This window comes from Vicugna pacos, chromosome 6 (genome assembly GCF_048564905.1).
Source record: "Vicugna pacos chromosome 6, VicPac4, whole genome shotgun sequence".
Lineage (NCBI taxonomy): Eukaryota > Metazoa > Chordata > Mammalia > Artiodactyla > Camelidae > Vicugna > Vicugna pacos.
This window is the reverse complement of record NC_132992.1, coordinates 42811429-42832961: the sequence shown is the minus strand read 5'-3', so window position 1 is coordinate 42832961 and position 21533 is coordinate 42811429. Positions and strand designations below refer to the sequence as shown.

General features: G+C 40.4%; 1 long non-coding RNA gene across 5 annotated transcripts in view; it reads right to left on the bottom strand.

Moving 5' to 3' along the window:
* LOC140696891 (uncharacterized) overlaps positions 1 to 18414 on the bottom strand; it is a 78758-nt gene extending 60344 nt beyond the window's left edge. For 4 of the 5 annotated variants that reach the window (XR_012073523.1, XR_012073522.1, XR_012073521.1 and 1 more), the window contains exons 1-4: positions 18254 to 18414; positions 15883 to 16031; positions 3662 to 3799; positions 86 to 213 (exon numbers count right to left, since the gene is read on the bottom strand). This is a non-coding gene — a long non-coding RNA (uncharacterized lncRNA). The remainder of the gene's footprint in view (positions 1 to 85; positions 214 to 3661; positions 3800 to 15882; positions 16032 to 18253) is intronic. The other variant, XR_012073524.1, reaches the window with a different exon arrangement.
* Positions 18415 to 21533: the final 3119 nt, after the last annotated feature.

Sequence of the window (21533 nt, the reverse complement as noted above, 5' to 3'; positions counted from 1 at the left end):
TCAAAAATGGCGGACAGTGTTAATAGTAAGCATTCTTTCTGATCATTATCTTTTATATAAATACTTCTAGAATTTTTGTCATTACCTTTAGTTTGACAGAGACATTCTTCACCATGTTAAAGAATCTTCAATTTCTATATTTCTAATACTTTCATTTTTCGAGTGCATAATTTTATCAGGTTCTTTTTGACACAAATTATTCTCTTCTTTAACCTGTGCATGTGACAAATAGCACTGATCAATTTCCTAATGTTAGCCCATTCATGTATTCTCAAAATAAATAGTACCAGATTAAACAATGCTTAAACGCACCACTGGCCCTGATTTGCTATATTTCAGTCAGGACTTTGGTTTTGATACGTATGGGTGAATCCATCCTCTTATGGAGGGCCACCTGTTTTGCTTTCCATGCATGTCTTTTAAGCAGCATATAATTAGAATTTGATATATGTCACACTGTCAGCACAATATATACCTTAGCTACTAACATGTTCTGTGGCGTTAGGCCCAGATTTGTGTTAAAAATTATTTTTGAAATAGTTTTCTTTCCAAAAATGTTTTATATATTTACTTCATTTCAAGGATCACATTTTCATTCATTATTGAAACTTAACTGTTTAAACGGTTTGGATGTTTACTGTTAGTCCTTTCGTGGCACAATTTCTCCTGATTTCTGAGCTATTTTTGATTCACATTCTGTTAGGTGTAGTTCATTTTCAAGCAAATTTTTCCAAAAGTAAAAATGTCTAGATGTTGCTCAGCAGCACGGCGAGGAGTGTCTGGGGCAGAAGGCTCCAAAGGGCCATAGCAGCTTGGGATCTTACAACTACAAGACTCTATTTTATCAATGCGTAACAACTGTCAAGTGAGGTTTTTGCAGGGTATACAAAGCAGGAAGGTTCTCAATGGTTTAAATTTTTGCTTGTTTGAGTTATTTTTAAGATAATTAGAGGGCATTATGCTAACTTAAATAAGTCAGAGAAAGACAAATACAGTGTGATATCACTTATATGTGGAATCAAAAAATATAAAAAACTAATGAATATAACAAAAAAAAGAGGCAGACACAGATATAGAGAACAGACTAGCCAGTGGTGAAGGGGGAGGAGCAATGTAGGGACAGGGGATTAAGAAGTACAAACTATTAGGTATAAAATAAGCTACAAGGACGTCTGGTACAGCATGGGGAATATGGCCAAAATTTTATAAGTATAAATGGTGTGTAACCTTTAAAAGTTGTGACTCTCTATGTTGTACACCTGTAACTTGTATAATTTTCCTGTACATCTACTATACTTCGATTAAAAAATTAAAAAAATAAAATAATTGGATATGTAAAAATCTGAGTTTGGTGCCAGCAGGCTTTTGAGTTAACAGGTCAAACTTTTGAAACACACAACCTAGGGGCCAATATACAGAGGCTACCTTTGGCTCATTTACATAACATTTTAAAGTGATTTTCCTGAACTGATTTTGTAAGGTCTGTATTCTCTGTCATATGTGGCCACTGAAGTCTCTGCTCAGTTGCTTAGTGGTTAAGCTAATGACTGGTTAGAGATTTCCTTAAGGGTCTGGAACAAATAAATCTCCAGCTTTTGCTTTATTCACGTTCTCTTGGGTGGTTGTTGTTGTTCATTATTGCGTTTTTTCTTTGACTTCACTGTCCATGCCTCTTCTCTTTTGGTGATTATTTTTCATCTCTCCAATCTCTAAATACCACAAGGTGGGAGGGCTCCATCCTTGGGCTTCTCTATCCATGCTGTGTTAGTGATATCCAGTTGCATGGCTTCAAATACCATCCACAGGCTGACAACTTCCCAATTTACATCTCCAGCCTAGACATTTCCCCTCAATTTGATGCTTGTATATCCACCTGCCTACCTGACACATCCATCTGGATAACTAATAAGCAACTCACACTTAACATATAAGTTCAAAACCCAACTCTAGCTCTCTCCACTCACCCTCACCCATACTTGTTCCTCACACAGCTTTCCCCATTTCAGTGACTGTCAGCTCTGTTCCTCCAGTTACTCAGACCAAAAGCTTGACGTCATCCTCAACTCCTCTCTTTCTCTTGTATCACATTCAACCTGTTAGCCATCGTGTCGGCTCTGATCTTCAGGATTCGTTCAGAATCCTGTCAGGTGTCACTTCCTCCATCACTATTTCCCTGGTCCAAGCCACCACTATTTTTGTCTTGTCTATTTCCATAGCCTCCTACCTAATCTCCCCACCTCTGCCCTAGCTTTCTCCCTCCAAAATCTATTCTCAATAAAACAGCCAGAATGATCCCTTAAAAACCATATCAAGCCTCTTTTCTGTCCCAGACCTTTCAATAGTTCTCCATCGTTCTCAGTAAAAGCCAAAACTCTGAATGGTCTGCCCGGTCAAGTACTGCATTACACCGCTAACCTCATTTCCCAAATCCTGCTTTCCACACCATGCTCAAGCCGTATCTGCCTCCTGGATGATTCTGGACCACCCTAGGCATGCTTGAATTTGCTGTTTCCTCTGCCTGGAACTCTTGCCCGGACACCACAATGGCTATTTCAGGTCTTAGCTTAATATCAACTTAGCAGGGGGGCTTTCTCTTTTTAGAAAGTGACTTCCCTCCTCCTTTTCCAGGTGCTCTTTATTCTTCTTCTCTTCTTTATCTTCCTTTCTTGTTCTTGTCACCACTTAAAATACTACAGTTTTGTTCACGTGTTTATTCTCACATCTCCCCAATCTAAAACGTAAGCGCCAAGAGAGCAAGGTCTATTTTGTTTACCACTTTAACTTTACTGTCTAGAACATCCTATGTAAATATCATAGGTATTTAATAAATACCTGTTTTAACGCTGGCTTTAAAAACACACGTCTGCGAGAAACTTGGATTTTAGAAAATGAAACCTCCCACCCAAACCTAACTGGCATGTCAGTCAGCCCCCTTTCTCTTCAGCTTCCCAGAGAACATAACTTAGTCCTTGATTTTATCGAAAAGCAGGTTCCCAGTCTTTGTACTGACTGGTCTCTGTTACAAGTATGTATTTAGATGGCTTTAAAGCAGTACTATTTTGTTTGCATTTATATACATCTTTACACACACTCATTCCTTTAAGTTCACTAGCACTAATTTCCTATTTTTTGAATAACACCTTAAAATACCTTTTAAAAAGGTAAACTAATAAACATTTATTTTAGAAAAATTTGAAAAATCAAAGAAAAATCTAAGGAAAAAAATCACTCAGTCCTGCTATGAAGTACAGCCATTGATAGCATTTTATATTTCTGTGTAGTCTTTTGTCTACCCAAAGAATGTTTTTTTTTCACATAATCATACCCTATAGTAATTCCTACATTTTCACTTGAACATATTCCAGGTGAAGGTTACATTTTCTAAGTACTGTGGGCAACTACAACATTTTGAGGGACTGGCAAACATTCAGCTAACCATTCTTTTGGAGGATATCTGGGATGAGCAAAGTGCTTTCCCAGAGGCTGTCTCTCTAGGACGGCTGCTTAAGCCAAATAGACTAATAATTACATTGAAGTCCATACTGGATGGTCTTGGAAAAGGGTATCTGGTTTGACATTAAGTATAAGAGTTGCATTAGCTTCATGCTTCCAGGATTGGAGTACTAAGGCTGACCTCTCCCCATTCCTTCCCCATGCTTACCTGTGACTGTGACTTGGCAGGGACGGAGCCTGCCTCTTGAAGGTGAGTTAAGAGGGGACTCTCCAGCTGTCATGAGTGGAATTACAGGTTGTCTTCAATGGGCCGGATGTTGTTAAAGTGATATTCTCTGTCATCCTCCTGGAAGTTTATGATCAGTTTAGTTAGTCCTTAAAATGTTAATAGTCTCTTCCTTGATTCTAATTAAGTGACTAGCACCTAAGCAAAATAGCCATTAAGAACTATAGAAATGTAATTGCTCCACCAACTGGTCAGCTATAATATTTTATTATAGCAATAGAAATGAAAATATTGTTTACCTAGGGGAGAATTTATTAAAAAGTAATTACACATAAAAATAGGAGCAGGTTTTTAAAAATGAGTTATTCTTTGAAACCCATAATTGTAAGTTTTTTCATCATGCTGATGAATATATATTTTTAACTTATTTTCCTTCCCAAGCTATATTCCAAATTCCAATATGTATTAAATCCATGTCCTTGTCCCTTATGTGAACTAGAGACTGAGGGACATGCCCCAAGATTATTTAATATTAAAAGGGAAACTTAATTAGCCCCAAAGTGTACATAATTAATTAATTAATTGATCTAGAAAGCAAAACAAAACCCACCTACGTGGAGTCTTTACAAGACATTGTCACACCAAATGTTCTTCATTTACAATTTAAAAGGAAGAATATTTCTGATAATTGTCCTTTTACCCCTTTATTATTTTTTTTTCTCTCAACCTTTAAGTCACTAAGCCTCTTGTATGGAAAGAAAATCGCCTATAATGTGTTTGTTTCTTGGAGCTCATCCCAAGATGGCCCACTCTCAGCACTGTGACAAGACCCCAATAAGGTAGGAGCCGCTCAAAGACTGCTGGACTGGAAGGCAGGTTTCTCCTTTGCCATCAGCCTCCTGTGCAGATTTGAGAGCCTATGAGACTTTCCTAGGCCTAAGTTTCTTTATTCATAACTTGAGGCCCTAATACAGATCACCCAACTTCCTATACAAAACAGTCTATGACTTCATCTTGTCCATGAGTTGCAATTACACTTAGAATGAAAAAGCATTCAATTCTCCATGAAATGTGGATGCTTTAGAGCCAAGTAACGAGGACTGATTATTAAAGAATTTATGTCAAATATCATATTAATGTGAGGAATGGTTAGATTTACACGTGTGTATGGTGAGATAAACACCGTGCACGCACGCACACACAGTTACACAGACCGTCTTTCTTCCCCCAATTCACTTTCCATGATGCTGACAGTGAATTACAGTATCACTTTTTTGAAAGTTCTCTAAATACATGTCTTAAATGCTCAAGGTCTAGCAACTAAAGGGACTTCAGGAAGTCATCTACCTCCATGCCTCTAGAAAGCATGGTGATTTGTGTTATCAACTGACAATTCATTTGTTCATTCATGACATAATTACCAAGCACTTAACATTCACCAGCTTCTGTGCGGGAAACAGTATCTCTAAGAGAGAAAGAATGAGAAAGAAGAGAATTCCCTAGGCAAGGGTGACAGGAATAGGGCAAATTATTTTGGAGTTCATCCAGTAAAATTCTGGTGTTTTAAATACAATGACTTTAAATGCTAATCCTGCAAAGAAAAAAAATGAGTATGAGAATACTTTTTTGCAAATTTTTGGTTACAAGAGGGGGTGGTGGTAAACAGGAGGGGGTGGTGGTGTCTCAGGGTATCTAGGACAACATGATCCTTGTCTGGAAAATAGAAGGTGATAAAATGTCACTTAAACACGAGGCACTAAGTGAATTGCTATGTCTAGGAGTCAGATAGGAAACAGTCACTAAAGAATGAACCAAAAGTCAGAATAAATGTAAGTGCCCAAACACAAGGTAATTAGACCCTGAAAAAATGTTATTTCAGAACAATGGAGTGTCTTAGACTGCAGGGGAGAATTCACGAAGGCTCAAGGCCCTGATTTCCTCTTATTCTTTTGTTGCCCAACTTGTTACCCACAGAACATGAGTTTCGCCTCTCCGCACCCACACCATCCCTCATACCCTCCTGTATTTTCAACGTGCTAGCCATGACTCATCCCAAACCACAGTCTGTTCTCCAGCCTCCCTGCACAATACACTCTTGCCACTGCTTCAGGGTTCAGTTTAGCATACAGGAACCAGGCTGCTTCCATTTTCCATGTTTCTCTTTCACCACCTGAGGACCATCACCCACCTGCTCTTCTGAAGCAGCTGGGTCTGGATGACTCCCAGGACCATCAGGGGAATGATTGCTTTCTCTTTCTTAGTAAATTCTGGGGCATTTCTCATGTTCCCACAGGGCTCAGCTTGTCTCCCCGTAGTGCTTTCCCACAAGGTAAAATGCTAAGCAGCCACATTTCAGGAATTGCTTTGTTCAAAATAAGCACTGAGGAAGGCATGGAACCTGCTGCAAACTGCTTCAGAAGCTTGATTCTCAGGGGACCTTGGGGTCCTAGGTATAGTTACCACTGCTTCTCTCTGAGCCCACAGTGACCAGTGGGAACGTGTGTTTATGCTTCTCAAGCCTTTAGGTGTGACTCTATATTCTTTACCAAAAAAAAAAATTTTTAATGGAAGTACTGGGGATTGAACCCAGGACCTTGTCCACCCAAGCACGTGCTCTACCACTGAGCTGTACCACGGCCCCCACTGTGACTATATTCTTATCTAAACTTCGCCCTTCAAAGTCGTCACCACAGAGGGTTGTATCTATGTATTCTGATGATGCTAAGCATATTTTTGAAATTTTTCTTTGGTAATTTGGAGACCAAATGTATATCGAGAAAATCAGGATTCGTTTATAGCTGGACCCCTTTCCAAAGCTGGTCTTACTCAACTTGGCTGGCTCCTGCAGGAATTTTATATTTTATAAAATCCAATTTCTCTGAAGATAGTCAAAAGAAAGCACTGGAGGTTTTGAATACCAGTTCAGAAAGGGGGTTCCAAAAGTTTGCCAAGACTTACAGAGCTTAGGTCTCCAGGGATAGCACTTTTCTTTATTTGGATGGATTACATCTGGAATATTTATTTTAAGAAAATCAAGCAAACCACAACATTTGGTTTCCTGGCAAAGAGTCTCTCTTCTCCAAAGAGGCTCAGATAGTTTGGAAAAACTTCCAAGTTTTTTCATTGTCTCACAATTCCTTACACTGAAATTTGATCACCAAGTAAAGCGACAGTTTATTTCTAATCAGGTTGGTTCATTTTCAATTTGTTTAGGAACTTGACCTTTGAACTTCGGCAACTCGGACTAACCATTTGTCTGGCACTTACTCTGCCAGGTACTCTGAGAGGTATAGAGATGGAACCGGCCATTCTCCTTTCCACCTTTTGATGCTTAGTGAACTCCTATTCATCCCTTGGGACTCAGTTCAACTGTCACCTCCTATGAGTTTTCTCATATTATACAGGAGAAAGTTATGGAGATATCTTAAACAGATAAAACTGATATATGATAGTGTAGCACTGATTATAGGAAAATACATGTTAGTGCTGTGGGTGACTAAAGGTTGCTTCCCCCACCTCAAAACTAGTGTCCTCTATCAATACGCGTACAATGGAAAAAAGACATCATTTCTATAAAGGATTATTTAATCCAGAGTCTACACAGGGCCAGGTGCTGTTTCTTAAATACAACATTCAAAATGTTTCTTAAATAAAATGTTAATGAGCTGTATAATAATGTTGGTTTTCTTCATTAGCCAGAATAAGGGGGCTATTCCAAAATGGCAGCAGATGGATGGTATAAACGTATCTCAACAATAACCACAACACTGCATGACTAAAATTTTCAAACATAAAGCAAAGTTTTAAAATTTTTACAGTGAACACCCATTTACCCATCACCTGGATTTTACCATTAACATATTTCTACACTTTCCTTATCACAGAACAGTTTATTCCCCATTCCTCAATCCATTTTATCTCTCTGAAGTGTTTCAGAGTAAATTGCAGGCATTAGTACACGTGCCTCTAACTACTTTCGTATGCATATCATTAATTGAAGTTCACTATTTTTTTTCTTTTGAAGTCAAACTTATACATGATAAAATGCACAAATCTTAAATGTACACGCACTGGATTTTGATGAATGCAGACACCTGTGTAATCCATTCCCTGTCGAGATACAAAACACTGACCCTTACTGCAGAAGGTGCCCTCATGTTCCTCTCTAGTTAATCCTGGCCCCAAGCCCCAGAGATTAGTTTTCAACATGAAGTTTTTAAAACATTCAATGTAATTTTAATAGCAATGTAGTTCTCTCCTCTTAATAAGGTACCTAAAATATTTACATCAAATATGATGGGGCATGCTTGGAATTTATTTAAGCAAGAAACAAGTTTTACTTTGTATTTTTGGCAGTGTTTGTTAAGGAAAAACAAGGTTAGCTTAGTGGTTAATGTCATTTTCTTTGCAAGATTACCTACCATTACTGTCCCCATACTGCCCATGCTCTAGACTATTTGTGAAAATGTTTCACTCTGGGTCTTTGTGGTAGAGGTTGTTTGGGGGCCTTCCTTAGTTTTCCTCCCCATTGCTTGGGGGCCACAAGGAGAAAGGGAAGCTGTCAAATTCCTTAAGGAATCCTCATTCCTCCTTGGAAGTGGCCCCTGGTGCCTCTGTCAGCACCAGGATTTCTGCCTTCTTGCCTTAGTCCTGGAAGGAAAGGAGAGGATGACCCAGGGAGAACTGCCTCCCGTCTGGGTTATGTGAAGGGCTTTAGGGAAGGGAAGTGTGTATGTGAGAAAGCTCCTCTAGCTGAAATGGAATGAGGGCTGGAGAGGCCTGTGCTCTGGCACGGCTTGGGTCAGGTGAAACAAAGGTGAGGAAGTGGGCAGCGGGCAAAGAGTAGAAAAGAAAAGAGAAAGAAAAAGAAGAACCTGAGAAAAACATTTGGGGAAATTTTCTAGTTCTCTCTTTATAAAGGTGTTTTTCAGTAGCTGGTGTTCGGCCCTGAGGGCTCTGACTCCTAAGAGGTCTGCCAGTGATCTCTGTGTTCGTCCCCTTTGTGCAGGACAAACCCACAGAAGCCCTGCTGCTCTCAGGGAGATGGGGTGACCCAACTGGTTTAGACACAGAGCAGGACCGATCAGCAAAGGAACTGAAACTGTCAGCAGCGCGTGGCACTCTAATACTAGGATGGTTTGCCTTTATGGTTGTGGAAAAAAATTGCTTAGAATGAGCAAAAATACAGGATTGTGTCGTACCCCCATTTTCTGTATCAGCTGTAACACACCTACCAGTTCTAGTGTATATAACCAATTTCTAACTGAGCTTTGAATTGTTTGCCTTTGTAACCATTCTGTATAGACAACACCATGTAAAGAGACATGCACAGAAAATGTCGCCTTCTGAATATACAGTGTATAACTGTTCAAGGAACTTACTTTTTATTTATGAACTTCTTAGGCTCATTCATGCACCTATTCTAATTTCTCCTTTTTAAAAGATGAGAGAGACTCAGGAACAGAGACGCCACTCAAAGTCGTCAACTTCCCAAGGCAGATAAAATTCAGAAACCCAGTCTCTTCGATTTCTCTTACTTACTTAGCCTCCGCCTATTGAAAACACAATGGATCTGCTTCCACCTTAGCCAAAATGATTGAAAATGAACCCTTTCCTTTAATATTTGCCAAAAGGGTCCCTGACAGGAAAGGTTATGTAGAGCTCTGTAAGACTCGCCTTACTCATCGCCTCCCACCTAGCCCCACCACAAAGCCTCTGTCTTCCTGGCAGGCCTCCTCCTCTCTCTTTTCCTGCCCTGTATTCCAGCCTTCCCAACAAGTCATTGGAAGGAACTCACACTGACCCACATCCAAGTCCAAAGCTCTAGATTAGAAGGCTCCTGGGCAGCACAGGGCTTATGAAAGCACTCAAGCTTCTACTGAAAGTAACAGAGTAGGCCCACTGCCTGGATTATATAAAGCATTTGACAAAAATACGAGGAAAGAATGAATGAATGAATGAGTGAGATCCAGTGGGCATTTAAAAAGGAAACACAGGCAATCTCTGCTATCGAGGGCTTATGGTCCATCTGGGGAGACAGAAAGACTAATTGAATGGCTGAACCACCCTCACAAGGCAGGTTGAGAAGGTCCTCTGATCCTGGGCCGCCAGTGGGAAGGGAGAACTCATCCAGGTACCTCACTGGTAACCAAGCAAATGTTTGCTAAAATTACTCAAAAATGAATCTGGTCACCATTTCTGTCTGAGATACAGTCATATCAACTTATGTCTGTCAGTGGTTTAGCAGAGATCCTCTGAACACAAGCTAATCTTAAAATTCCAGAACACAAAATGAAAATAAATCAGTTACATTGACTTCTATTGGTGATTCCAGGCTACCACTCTGTCCTTTACTTCTCTTACATTTACTGTCCATTTGGGATGCTTATTGTGGGTCAGGACTTTGAGAAACTATGATTTGCCTGTATCCATGATGGTGGATAAAAGCTTAGCTTCTCTTTCTCTCTCTGTCTCCTTCTCAGTAAAACTCTCATTAGTCCGTTGTGGACAGCATTCCTGCAGGAAGGGCAGGAGGCAAACAACCCATTAAGTAAGCAGCCCAGAAACGAGACTTCCTCTGATTTCTGCATGAGGGATCAAGGCAACAACGTATAAATAGCTTCCACGGCTTTTCTGTCCATTTATTCAACAAATAGTTTGACTTTCTGCAATGTTCCAGGCCTGGTGCTAGGGTGAACACAACAGCCCCTCATGAGACTGACAAGTGGGGGAAAAAGATAGTAATCGTACTGATCATACTAAATACCATAACTAAGTTAAAATTAGAACTGTGATAAATTCTATGAAGAAAAGCTGTATGAGGCTATGAGAGCCTATAAGAATGGGATTAGACCCAATTCTTGGGTTGCGGAAGGTTTTCCTCGGGGAATTAGAGTTGAGATCTATGACAGTCAGAATTCAAAGATGGCCCCATGACCCTGGCTCCCTGGTGTTGTGTCTTTATAATCTCCCCTTCATCATGGGCAGGACCTATGATTTACTTCTAACCAAAAGAATATGGCAAAGGTGATTCCTGTGATTACACTGTAACATATATTAGAGATGACAGTGAAAATATAGAGAAACAGATGAATTTGAGAAAAATTTAGAAGGCAAAATTGATAGGACTCTGTGATAGTTTAGAGATTAGGGTATGGAAGAGGGAAGTATCAAAAATAACTCCTCGGTTTCTGCCTTGGTCATGGGTAACATTGAAAGATGGTGAGATCTGAGGCAAGGGGTCAAAGATCATGATTTTCCTCTCGGCATGTTGAGCCTGAGATATACAACAGATATGAAGTGGCTGTATGCAGTAGCCCAGAGCTCACAGAAAAGATCTGGGCAGAAGAGATATATTTGGGGATCTTGTCAGTAACGGAAGCGTTAGTGGGTGTGGACTTCCTTGCCCAGGGAGAAAGCTACAGGGAGAAGAAAAGGGAGGCCCTCTGCTCGAACCTGGAGGAGCTCCTCCAGTTAGTGACTGGTAGAGGAGGCAGAGACCTGGTAAATAAACAAAGAAGGGGCTGCCAGAGAAAAGGGGAAAATCAGCAGTGCACTGTGACACTTGCTTGGGTGTCTGTCCATGTGTCTCCCTTGGGTGCTGCAGGTGTCTCCCTCCTTGATTAACCTGGAAGCACTTGTCACCTTCACCTTTCCCTTTTGTTGTAACCAACCAGCTCTAATAGTGTCCATGGCACATAGTAGTCACTGGCCAAATATTTCTTGAATTGAATCACTAGTCTGTTGTTTAAGAAAGGGTGGAATGGATAGATAAAGCCCAGTTCCTTCAAACATATAAACAAATGAGCAGAGTACAGGATACTGTTTCAGTGCTTAGAAGGTAAACATACAGCTACGTGACTAAAATAGTTCAAAAGCCATTTCAGTAGTTTCTGTTGCTGAAATATGTTTAATCAAATGTTTGATCTCTTAGAGATGCAGAGAACCGATAACAAAACAGGACTTTTTGGCAGCATATTGCAATCAGCAGTTAATTATTGTCCATGCCTTTGGGGTTCCTGGCCCCAGCTGCCTCAAGAAGGTGAACTCCCAGTGGAAAAGGTGTTGGGGACTATCTGTTTACTTATTCAAAAAATGCATAAAGAACTGGTTGCATTCATAACCAGTTCTTCACCCAAAACTGCCAGCTCTGTACTGAACTGTGGGTTAAAACACAGTGATGTCTCATCAGGTGCCAACAGAATAGGATATAATCCTAAAAAACGAACTAACTCCAGACCCCTCAGAAAACAACGCTAGGGAACACACACTCCCAAATCACTCTGCCGCCCCTTTAGAGCACTTACGGTCATGAGCCTCAAGGAATGTGCTTACATTTGTTTCCTAGGGCTGCTGGAACCGATTACCACCAACTCTGTGTCTTAAAACAACAGAAATTTATTTACTCAGGACTGTGGAGTCCAGAAGTCTGAGATCAAGGTATGAGCAGGGCTGAGCTTCCTCTGAAGGAACCAGGGGAGAATCCTTCCTCGTCTCTTCCAGCTTCTGGTGGCCCCAGGTGGTGCTTGGCTTGTCGGAGCCAAACTCCCGTCTCTGTCTCTGTCGTCACGTGGCCCTTTCCTCTGTGTGTGTGTCTTTTCTTTCCTGACTTTTACAAGGACACTTGTCGTTGGGTTTAGGGCCCAACTGGATGATCTAGGATGACCTCATCTTGAGATCCCTACCTTAATTCCATCTGCAAAGACCTTTATTCCAAGTAAGGGCACGTTCTGAGGTTCTGGGTGGACATAACCTCTGGGGGAGGGAGGGTTTACCATTTCAACTCACTACATCACTAAAACTTCCTAAGAGCCCATGAAGTAAGCAAGCTCAACTATTCCCATATTAAAAGGAAAAAATAAATAAAAACAGGCTTTCCAGGATGTATTTTAAAATTATCTAGAGTAACAGGGGGCTTGACCCTGAACTTTCTGAAAGACCTGCCTGGAAAGATAATTTTCTAATTATGTGATAGAAGGAGCTATCATAGGAAGTGCCTCCCAAAGTGTCTTCTGATCAAAGATATTTTCAGGGACTTGGAAGCCTACAATTAGCATCTCTCCTTAAGGGTCTCCTTAGAAACAGAAACAGGCTAACTAAGCAAAAACATGTGCCTGAGAAAGAAGATACATTAGTTGGCTAACAAATCAGTGGAGATTAATTTATTTGATTAATTTATCTCCTCAAATTGCCTAACTTACTACCCAACAATAAACTGTATATTTGGGATAATATAGTTTATGCAATCACTAATAATCTTTTTAATGAGTTATAAAATCTAGTCAACAGAGTCAGGTGATAAATTCCTCATGCCTGTGAGACTCACTTCTTCCTAATCTAAGGTGTGGTCTTCCCAACAACTAGTGCTGGAGTGAGAAAGAGCCTGGCGGTGGCCTGAGGCAGGTGAGCCTGTGCCTGTGACCCCCAGGAAGTCAAATAACCTACTGGCCTGCCACTGAACCTGCCCTAGGAGGCACGGCTGTCATCCTGTGTGGACCCAACTGACAGCACGATGATTTAGCATGCAGGTTTCAAAACAACCTGTGGGGTCAAAGAGGAAAGGATTGGCCTGAACTTGCTCTTCAGTGACTCATAACCTTTATAGTAACATCACAGCCCCGTCTGGAAGCAACAGAACTCAGAGTCTACAAAACATAACTTTGTGCCCCACCTAATTGTGAGGAAGAGATAAGAGTATGTTCATCACGGCTGAAAACAACCAGTTATGAGAGTCAGCTGCTGAGGGGAGAGGAAAAAGAATGAATCTCTCAAGCCGTTAAGAATGGTATTGCTTGTAAACTAAACATAATTCAGTGTCTTGGCTTCTGTTGATTGCGTATATCAGGAAGCATTTGCACCAGGGGTGGGAGGGTGGGGGCAATAAATCACCACTCTAAGCGACGGTATATAAGGTTAGATTATATGAGAGCAGAGTGTGGGACCTTAAACTTGGGTCAAAGGTATAATCTTTCTGATCCTCATCCAAAGGATTGGTCATGCAGGCCCCCTAAATGGAAGGCTGATGCAACAATGGCTTCAGTGAGCTGCGAGCTCCATGAAAGAGTGACATAATTTGAACTACAAAGGCATGTGAACTGTGGTCTGCTCAGCGCCTGGGGAGAGTAGGGCAAGGACGAGGCTGCTCCCCCACATCGTGTTGAATTTCAGGGACTCCAGCTCTGATTGTGTCACTCTGGTTGAGGAAGACCAAGCTCTTCCATTTATTGCTTTTAATGTTATTAATCCACAGGGTTCTAAAAGGACAAAGGGAAAATATCACCTCCAAATCCCAGCACCCAGAGAAAAACCATTGCTCCACATTACATTTTGGCATGTTTTTCTGGTCCTTTTAAAAAGCATAAATGTATCCATTTCAAAGCAACAAACACATAAGTGGACTTTTGGGGGTCATTTTTCATTCTTTCATTCATTTCACAAAATTTAATGAGCATTACTGTATGCTAAACATGACAGACATTAAGATGACAAAGATGAGTAAGACCGTGTCACTTCCCTGATGTATTCCCCTAGTCTAAAGAGAAAGACAGACATGGACAGAGGGTGATGGATTCCTGTGTGAGTCTCAGGAATCAGAGATGCTAAAACTAAGTCTTCAGAGCCCTTCTCGAGGGGCCTCTCTTCCTGAAAACACTCCCTGAGGTCATACATATGCTCTTGAGCACAAGGCCATGACTCTTCCTCTGTTCCTGTGGAGTCCTCTCGTGAACAGCTAAATCAAGGCAAATGTTACCTTAGGTCAGAGCAAAAATGCTGACAAGCCATGGGGCAAAGCCAACCAGGGAAGGAAGGGAAGAGACTTTAATCTAGGTGAAAGCAAACAGCCCTAGAGGTCCCTCAGTGTAAAAGAAAGCCATGGTGATGAAGATTAGTAACCGGATTTTACTCCTACTGAGCATTTACTACGTGCTGGGCACAGTGCTAAAGGCTTATACACGCAATCTCATTTAAGCCTCAGAATGGAAAGATGGGATTGGTATTAGAATTCTTGTTTACAGACAAAATTAGGGAGGCTAGAGAGGTTAAATAATTTTCCCAAGATCATCCAGCTAAAATGTGGCAAATCTGCCCTGAGCCCCAAATCAGTGCTTGTAATCTCAGGAAACTCACAAATCAGAAGATGGGAGCCTGAATAGAGAAACAGCATCGTGGGCAGGAAACAGCAGGAGCTTCAGAATTACACAAATGACTTCACATTTGATCCTACTCCTTCCTTGGGGAGCTCCCTTAGCCATTCTGCTGGTTGGTTTTCCTATTTCTATGCAGGGAGCGGTATTTTATTTATCACCAGGACCTCAATATCTACCACTAGGTTAGCTGGCTGGTAGCAGAGGTCCTCCAAAACCGCGATGAATGAATGCCAGATTAATCCAGGAATGCGGGTAGGATCAGAATACTTCTTTTCACAGGGTTGCAGGGAGGGGTGGCAACACTGAGTGAAAGGCCTCACCCGGTGCCCGCACAGTGTAAACACCCCATAAGTGTCACCTTGTTATCCTGCAGTGAAGGCTCGGCGTGGGGGAGGGGGAGCTGAACCCGTGGGCAGCTTCTTCCTTTAGTCTGAAGCCTCAGTGAATTACTCCCCTTAAGACATATTCCCGAATGTGTGAGGCCACTGAAGGAAATAAGAGACAGAACTAGACAGGAACAAACTCTGTCTGGCAGCCCCACACGAATGACCACACTGTGATACTGTGATGAATTTCTAGAACATAAAGACTCTTGCCTTGATGCATGCGCGCGGTGTCACCATTTCCTAAAGTGTTTTCAGAGCTTAATGCGCTGCCAGGCTCCAGGTTTGCTTGCCCACATTGTTCTCCTGAGGCAGAGAGAAAGTCCTTTTTGATTCCTGCTTCATCCATAGAAGAGGAAAAAAAAAAAAACCAACAACAAAAATGTATAGTAGAGAAATCCTCAGTGGAAACGGCATTGTCACCAAGCATAACAGAAATATTTTAAAGATAAATTTCTGACAATTGCTGTGGCCTTTTATCTGGAAACTGAGAGAAGGGTGTTAACACTGATAGAGATTTTCTTGGTAGCACAGTACAGTAAAATACCGGAGTCTGTAGAGAAAGAACGCTTGCGCTTACATTGTCTAAAGTAAGATCTGGCTTTTGTAAAGTGTGGTCTCCCTGAGGTATCACTGTTTATCTCCTACAAAGCTGATTTAGTTGTTTTCTCACCTTTTCACACTAACCTCATAGAAAACCTTCATTTCTTTTTCGAATTTGGCATGAAATCTGGGAGCAGCTCAACTGGCCTTCTTCAGGGAGGAGGCCCGCCCTCCCCAGCCGCTGAGCCCCTTGCAATATTCAGTCAGCGGCTGCTTTACCTTTAAAACAAGAACAATTGGAGGTGGGGTACAGCTTAGTGGCAGAGCGCGTGCCAAGTGTGTATGAGGTCCTGGGTTCAATCCCCAGTACCTTCATTAAAAAGGGTCATTGGTAAAAACAACTACAAATTTAGCCAAATTGAAGTCCTCCTCTACATGGTGGTTTCCAAATAAGCTGTTGCAACTCGCTTTCAGGGGATGTGGATCTCTCCTTTACGCCCAGAAGTCTGTTCTCTTCCCCTTCCTCCTTCCTCGTCCTGATCACAGAGAGGAAAAGAGTGGCCCTCTTTTCCTCCTGACTCAGAATGCACATCAGCCAAAGTCAGAAGGACAAGTCCTCCTCCCGAGGGGCTGTCCCCACCTCCGCTGAAAGCCCACTCCTGTGGCAATTCACTGGCTGCCTCCCACACACCACTTCCCAGGACAAATTCCACCTGGAGGAGTTCAGGGACAGAGCAAGGCTGTTTCTCTTAGAGAACCAACACACTTTTTATGATCAGTCAAGGAGGGCTGTGTCATTCATAGGGTTTCTCCCCTTGCCTGCCTGCTGAAAAACTCAGAGCTGGAAAATGTACTCCTCTTTTATTTTTTTAACCAGGATTTCTTGATATAAGTTTTTCTTCCACTCTCACTTCATGTTTGTTGTCTTTTAGCTTCTATTAACCAGTCTCTGTTTCATTAGAACTCCATTTCTAGTGGAATTTGCCTTAATTTATTTTCAAGAAGTAGGGGAACTGTGAATAAATAAACATTTTATAAGTTACTATCATCATTCTAACCATGCTGGTCCTCTCACTTGAGCAATAGGAAGATTAACCCAGGAAAAATAATGTAGAATCAACTTCCCCATAAGCACTTTCTACCTAAAGCTTTTGACCTCACCAAGACTACCAGAAAGAGGATAACTCATTCATTCATATAGAAAAGTTCTCATCATTAATACACATTTATTTATAGGCTCAAAGCAAACTCATTACACTGCCTCCTCTCCTCTGCTCCCCGACTTTGGAAAAAAAACTAGCATAGTATAAAAAAGTAGCCCATTTTAGACGGGTAAACTGAGTCACAGAAGTCAAAATAATCCGTCTAAACTATACTAAGTTCTAGAACAGGTAACACCCGGAGATGTTTGGTCTGTGAAATCTGTGAAGAAGGAACTAGCTCAAAATCTGCAGCCTGGAACCTTACAACCCCATCCCAACACACGTCATTTACACTAGGCAACTTAAAAAGTTAGGTCTCATTCCTCATCTATGAGGAATTTCTCTAGGAAAATGACAGTGTATTTCAAATCTTTCACCTCTTTTTTTCTTGTTTTTTTTTTTTTTTGGAGAGTAAGCTATCCGTTCCTGTTTATGATTTAATAAAATAATTCTCATTAGAATTTTTCTGGTGAGGAGAGGGGAAGGAAAATTTGCTTTGGATAAATCAAGGCCAGATAAGGTGATTCACTAAAAACATCTACCAAATTAATTCAGCCCAGCCCATAAAGAAGTGCAACCATCATGAGGGAATTTAACCAGAGACGTTGAGGCAGAGGTCAGCATGTGCAAAATCGATTTATCACTTAAGAACTATATGTGCAATCAAGAAGTAATGCCAATATAAATGCCATTTAAAAGAAATATATGAATATATTATATCAACCTCCTCAAGGAGGGAAGGAGGAATTCTTAAATTCCAAGTTCTGTAACAATTTCAAATTCTGTAAACCAAGGCAGGTGGGGAGGCAGAGCCAAGTCGGAGGCACACGTTTACTCCTCTGCTCCTGTTACCTGACCCTCAGAACCATCCTGCCCCCTCAGCTTAACTCCCTCCACACATTACAACTCACACTGCTAAAGTCACGGCACTTGATTTTGTCAATAGGAATCAATACCACCCAGAAACAGGTGAAGGGAGGTGAATCCTGTATGTTCCTGACGTGCAGCTACGTTTAAGCAGCGTCGGCCACCAACCCAGCAGCATTCTCCCTTTATCTGTGCCTATATATTTGAAAAAAAAAGAGTGGTGGGGGGGAGACATACCCAAGTTTACTTTTTTAAAACTAAATAACGTTGCCTTGTGGCACTCATATTGTATCTATTACACATTTCACTTCAAAACCTCATCTCCCCTAAACCCTCTTCAATGCGCTTGAAGTAGCACAGCCAAAGGAAAGGAATTTTCTATTTAACTAGAGCACTGACATTCTGTTACACAATTCGATCTTGTCTATTTACCTGCTCTCAAAAACACAAGACACTAAACACAAAATGCTGAATGCGTTGAGTCTGCGGTGCCATAGGTGTCTGAATGCATCTACAGCTTCCCTCTCACTCATCAGTGTAATTGTTGCCATGTTATTCCATTTTTTGATTAGTCTAGTCCCTCAAGCTCAATGCTTTTTTCTGGCCCAACGTTCTTCTGCTGGTTGTCATGGTGACTGAATTGTTAGCGAGGAGAAAGGCTCTGTTGTCTGTCATTGTTCTGTTGTGGTTTAGGTAACGCAGGAGGCAACACAAGTGAAGTGGATGGACCTTTTTTGCTCTGCATCATTTCATAGTATTGAAAAATCTCACATAAAAAAGGAGCAAATAGGCCCAACCAAAGAAATAACCAAGCTCTTTCTAAAGGAAAGTGCACATTATTATAAAGAGGCAAAATGGCACTAATGATGAACTGAGTAATCTATGAAAAACGCTGCTGAATATTACATTTATTACTAGAACAATTGCTGCAACTTAAACATCACATACAATACCTACCATTTTGCAATTTAGAGTAAATATAGTTTTTAACCATACAATTGTGGCATCAACTCTGATTCTCGAGGCCTTGTTACTTTACCCTCATGTTCTGTTTAACCCAAAGAGAGCATGTAGGAAGTTAGGATGGAAGCAGAATTAAAAGTTGGGAAAATTTTCTTATGGTGGTAGGATAGTGTTTGGGTCAATGTCTACTTCAGGAATGTGGAAATAATTTTTTAAAGATTAGAGCTGACAGCGAAGGAGAATTATTTTATTTGAAGAGTAAAAGATGTTTTTGAAGCTGACCAAAATAATCATTCCTCAATTTGAATTTTAATTTTCCAGATGTTTTAACCAGAAAATGGAGAGATAGAGCACAGGTATATGACAAATGAAGGGATATATGATAGACAAGGACCAAATTAATAATAGCTCCTATAAAAAACTGCCCTTAATCTCTCATGGTTGTATTAGTAGACATATACCTGCCCTAATCAGCAATTGCTTTTATTTGTATCGGTATAATTTTTTCCACTATGAATTTTGTCATTTGTTTCATTTGATTTTGGAGTGATTTATTTTTTATTTAACTGTTTCATTTAATTTTTAATAATACAAAGTTTCAAGTAGGTAACATTTGGTAAAATATAGTTAAATTTTTTTTAAAGATTAAAAGGTTTACTATGACAAATTTCCCTTCTGCTCCTGAAATCTATCTAGTTCTCTCTAAATCTTCTACATACAACCATTGTTGTTAGAGTCTTTTGTAGAATTTTCCAGACTTTCTTTATGCAACTATTAGAAAATACTGACAGAGATTCTTACTTTACCCCCTGCATACACAAATGGTAGCACGCTGTTCACACTGTTCTGCACTTTTCACTTAACACCATCTCTGGTCATCTTTCCATATCAGCACACAGAGACCTTCCTCCTCCTTTTTTCTTCCTTTTATAACAGCATAGTATTCCATGGTATGGGTGTTCTATAATTCATTTAATCAGTCTCTATTGATGAACATTTAGGTTATTCTCAGTATTTTGCTTTTATAATGAATACCTTGTTTGTCATTTTATGTAGGCAAACATATATGAAAGATAGAATCCCAGAAGTGAAATTTCTAGGTGAAAGAGTATATTTGCGTTCGTAACTTTGATGAAAATTATCAAATTGCCTCTGTAGGAGTTGTTCCAATTTACTCTCCCATCAACCGTGTATAAAAGTACCTGTTTCCTCATACCTTCCCAACAAAGGGTAATATTAAACTTTTGAAATTCTGCCAATCTGATACGTAAAAAATAGTGCCACTCTACTGTTTAAATTTAAATTTCTGTTGTTAGTGAGGTCAAATATCTTTTCAAATAGTTCAGAACCAGTTGTATTTATTTTTCTGTTAATTCTCTCCTGAGATACTTAGCCTAGATTTATTTTAGAGTATTGATATTTTTATTATTGATTTCTAGGAGCTCTTTATGTATTTGGGAAATTAATGCTCTGTTGTGTTGAGTTGCAAATATTTTCCCCAACTTGTTATCTGTTTTGTGACTTTGCATATGATGTTTTTTTCCATGCAGAAGTTCTGATTTTTGTGTAGTCATACAAATCTTGTATGGCCTCTGCCTGTCTTTTCCCTCCCATCCCCACTCCAAGGCTATAAAGAAGCCCTCCCATGCATTTTTGTCACATTTGTCTGGTTTCTTTTATTTTCTCTTTTTTTTAAACATTTACTATTAATATTTAAACTCTATCCTTGAGCAGGGTTATGAGGTACAGATCCAACTTTAGATTTTTCCAGACAGCTATGCAGTTATCCCATTACCAATTATGGAATAATACATTTTCCCCTACCCCCTTCTCCACCCCACTGATTTGATGCTCCCTTTATCAGATGTTAAGGTATATTATGGTTTTGGTCTACTTCTGGGCTTCTTTTTCTGTTACCTTGGCCTGTGTGTTCATACATGGAGTACATTTAACATAACAAATATATAATGAGCAGTATACTACAAGAACTGTATTTAGTCTATAAAAGCTCTTAATTATATCTGTATTTTCATGCTGCAAAAAAAAAAGTATTTCTGTATTTAGAAACAGCTCACTTTAACTCACTATCCAAACATATATTCCTTCCTTGATTGTCCCAGAAAGTATATCTGTTATTATGTTGAAACAGACATTGATTGTCACTCAAGTTCTGGGAAAATACAGCTGAGACATTATCAACTTTTCAATGAAAACTAAAGTGCAAGAATAGATGGGACAGAAGGCTGTTTTCCCTCCCTCAGTCTGCCTTTAAGGGTACAGAGTGCGGGGGTGTTCATAAATCTCACAGCACCTCCATTCAACATTTCACGGTGGTTTTCAGCCACAGAAATCTGCCAAGCACGCTGCTCTCGCTTTCTGAGGGTGCTCCATGAGGACTTTAAAGCCTAGCCATTAAACAGCATTTGAAAGGGCACTTACTATTTAGTACCCCGTAAACATGTATTTTGATTTTCTTTCATACTGTTTAATGGCATAATATTCAGCAAGGATCTGTGGAGACCAGCTAGCAATCACAACAGACACTCCAAGGAGGAGTACCAGCCCTTCCCAGGCTGAGCTTCCCTCCCTCCCACAGCACGAGGGCTGCGGCCGATTTCATCATCCTGCCAAATATTCACGAGCTTGTTGTCTGTTATTGGTTTCATGTAGCACAGTCACACAGATGGAAGTTGATTCTCAGTAAAGGTCTATAAATAACCCTCTTCGGCTGTGATCTTGAGGCTCTCAA